Source organism: Ciconia boyciana, chromosome 1, assembly GCF_034638445.1.
Source record: "Ciconia boyciana chromosome 1, ASM3463844v1, whole genome shotgun sequence".
Taxonomy (NCBI): domain Eukaryota; kingdom Metazoa; phylum Chordata; class Aves; order Ciconiiformes; family Ciconiidae; genus Ciconia; species Ciconia boyciana.
In genome coordinates, this window is record NC_132934.1 from 22,426,050 (window position 1) to 22,430,211 (window position 4,162).

A 4,162-nucleotide genomic window follows, 5' to 3' on the forward strand; every position below is an offset into this window, starting at 1 on the left:
GTCAGGTCAGGCCCTACAACTCTCTTTCTCCCCATTGACTGTGCAAAGAGCTTAAAATCACCAGTTTAGACATTGTCCTCAAGCATGGGAATCAGCTCTTAACTGAAACACCAAATACATTACACTATCCCATGGGGCATTCAGCTTATCCCATAAAGGCATGGATCTCCTGTACACCCTCAAATCTCCCAGCCCCATGTAGATGTCTCTTATATCCTAAGATATTTAAAAAGTTACTAGCCATTTATGTGAGCAGCTGAGTAGTCCTTACCTGTGGTCAGCCAAATAGCTCTCTGTTTTAGATTTCCTCACTGATTCATAAGCTTCCTTTGTCTGTAATTATAGACCAATAACAGATACCCAGCTCACAGACTTGCACTAACATATAGATGCATACAGTTCAGTGTTGATCTCAGACTGAACATTAACCATACAGTGTCCATATTTTGGGCTTGACCTAGCTACCTGAACATAAGCAGCCAATGCTATTTGAGATTTGATAGGATGTCCAAGACAGCCTCATTGGCCTGACACTGTGACACAGGACTTAGGAAAAACACATGTCCTTCTCAGGTAGCGGGTAGAGGCCAGGTAGGACACCCTATGGCACAGTAGCACTAGATGCCCATCTTTAGGAAATTAGGGGAGTATTCACTTGTTTAAACATATGGTTCTAGGACCATGTTAGATAATGTGAAGTCTCCTAGCTGGCTTTCATCTGCTGCTTCAGAGTGCAAATCACCCATAAGATCTGAACAAGATCTAGTGTCTACACATTATTCTACACAAAAGTGTGTAGTGTCATTTCATACGTCCTACAACATCCTTCTTGGTTTCCCTATACTGTTCCAGGAAGGCACAAGTGTCCACCCAGTACTGTATGGATGCCTTGGATACCTCAGGACACCTCAAATGACACTAGACACACACGAGCCAGCAACTTAACACTGACTTATGTAAGGATGAATCCAGTCTATCCTTTCCACCAAGGCTCAGGTATGAACTAGTACTGCAAGATTTAGGCTATTCTGTGCCTGTATAAAAATGCAATATTAAGTGCTGAGGAAATTAAAAAAGGAGGATCATCACAGCAAAAGGACAACTAAGCAAGAACTTTTAGAACCATGATTCTGATTTTAGCAACCCTTGCACAGTTTCTGCATCACTTGAGGCCTGTACTGGCCTTTAATGTACATTACCATCAGTACTAATTAAACTATATTTAAGCCCTTCGTTTTTATTTCTATTTAAAATTAAAATAGTCTTAAAGTACAGAATTTAGGAAAAAACCCAAGGTATACAGAACAATCATTTTATTTCTTAAAAGATATGTTAATATTTATCCTGAAAAAATTAATAAGGTGACTTCTTAATTTCCCCCTTTTGCATATAAATAAGAATATAGGTAAGTTAATGTTGAAAACTTCAAATTATGTATCAAAGTAGATGCAAGTTCTTGTTATTTTTAGTGTCACCTCAGTTTCTTTTTTTGCCTTCTTCAAACCTGCATTCTATTTTATCTTAATAAAATATAAAATTGTGCAAACAATCTAAAGTTTGCATGTACGACACATATCTGAGTGCTGTAGTATTACAATGATTACAGTTTCCATTTTTATCCTAGGTTGTTGGACATACTGATACTCATCTAGGTATGATGACATGCTTGAATACTGCAAGCTATTATTTTTTCCAGAATGGCTTTCAAATGCCCCAATTTTGAGTATTTTGAAGGCCAACAGAAATACTAAAGGAGATGATAACCAATAAATTCATTTATGCAATTAACTGGATAAGGCTGTTGCCATTATAGCAAATCAGCATTGCGAATCCCAGTTTTCACCAGGTCAGCAAATTGATCTCAGCTTGGATCTTTTAATTCCTGTTGATGGGGTGATTTAACGTTAGTCAACTAAATAGCAGGGTCATCCTGATCTCAAATTATGTGGTTATTTCCAAAGTACAAGCTGTTTCAAGGGAAGCCTAGCCTGTTTATTTACTGATGCATGTCCAGATGTGCTTTTCAGATTTTAAAGAACTGAATCAGAAGCAATTCAGAAGTTCTACATGAATAATTTATCTTGTTCAAGAGGAGAAGGGACTTTATATGTTAGCATTTTGCCAATGCAATAAAAAACATTGCTAACTGGGACTTGTGTCATAAGTGTTTTGGTCACTGGCTTGTCATGGTTGCACAATAGGTGTTTCATTATTCAAAGGTATACCAGATTGTCAAAACTTACTGAGGAGGTCAGAAAATCTGGATGCCTGCTGAATTGTGAGCGCCATCAGTTAATTTTCTTTCCCAGCTACTGCTGGCTTTGGAGCAAGCCTGACATTTTCAATACAGAGGAAAATGCTCCAGATATCAACTGCTCCTCTGTTGTGAGATGACACATTTAGAAGATGGTTTATTTCTTTTGTGAGCTCATATGCTGGACACGTAAATATTGGTGCGTCCAAATTCACAATGTGAGACAGGCCCTAAGGCTCCACATATAGTTTCAAGCATTCCTTTGTTAATGCAGCACACAAGGCTAAGCGATGAAGCAAGGCTGGGGAGCCAAAGTCTGATTAGTTTCACCTAGTATTATGCAATGTCTGTATGAAACTGTAAGCCACTGTTTGAGCAGGAAGAGATTGGCTGTCTGAGAAGGTAGCATGTGTCATCCCGTACCGCTGAAACCTTCCTGGGAACACACAGCACAGTGCCCAGTCCTGGCCACTTGTTCAGGAAGAATGAATGAGGCAGATACCGAAATAAGCAGCTAGCATGAAGAAGGGAATGAAGAACATTTCTTCTGAGAGGAGTATGTAAGAGCCTGTTTTCTCTAGCCTAACAAAATGAAAGCTGAAAGTAACGTGACTGCTGCCTATAAATACACCAAGCAGGTAAATGCCAGGGAGGGACAAGAATCACTTAAGTTTATACACTAAATCGGCACAAAACCAGAGCACAAAAATCATGAATAAATTTAGGCTACAAATTAGAAAGAGATTTCTAACTATTAAAGCAGGGATGTTCTGGAACAGCCTTTTAATAGGAGCATTAGCACCTTTTCAGGTAGAACCTGATAAGCTTACAGAGCTTGATAAATTCATGATGTGCCTGAGTAGGAATTAACTAACCAAAAATTTGACGACCAGCTATAGCTCTTGTTCTGACCTTATATATTCAGAAAAGGATGCTGCTTATAGATTTATTCAGGTTATAAAGAACCCCAGGAAGTCCAACCTCCAGCTGGGTCTTGAAGACCCTTAAGGATGGAGAGAGACTGCATCATCTCTCTGAGTAGCTTCTTCCAATGTTTGACTGTCCTCATGGGAAAAAAGTTCCTCCTTACATCCATCTGGATCTCTCTTGTCTCAGTGTATGCTCTTTTTGTGTCATTCTCTCACTATACACTGCTGGAAAAGCCTGGTTCCACCTTCTTAATAGCCTCCCCATAGGTACTGGGTGCTGCAGTTCAGTTCCCCCAAAGTCATCTATTCTCCAGGCCGGACAACCCCTCTCTCTCAGCCTCTCCTCAGAGGGCAAGTACTCCAGCCCTGAGCCATCATGGTGCCCATCTGCTGAACTCACTTCAAATACTGATGACTGGCTTGTACTGGGGGCACTAAAACTGGACACAGTACTCTAGATGTGGTCTGATGAAAGCCAAGTAGAGGGGATAATCCCTTCCTTCGAGGTACTGGTTTTGATCCTGTTAATGCAGCCCAAGAGGCTTTTGTGCCTCTTTGCTGCCAAGGCACTGCTGGCTCATGCGCAGCTTGATGTCCAGCAGACCACAAGGTCCCTTTCCACAGAGCTGCTCCCAGCTCTCAGTCCCCAGCCTGTATCATTGCAAGGGGTCCTTCCTCCCCAGGTGCAGGAATTTGCATGTGTCCGCTATGAATTTCCTAAGATTCCTGTTAGTCCATTTCTCCAGCCTCTCTAGGTCCCTCTGGAGGGCGGCCCTGCCCTTGAGCATCTCGACCGGTCCTCCACAGTTTGGTGTCATCTACAGACTTGATGAGAGTGTACTCTAATGACTCCCCCAGGTCACTGATAAAGACTATAACAAGATAGGCCCCAGGACAGGCCCTTGCGATACTCCATTCATTACCAACCTCCAGGTAGACAATGACCCACTAACCACTGTCCTTTGAGCCCAATCATGGG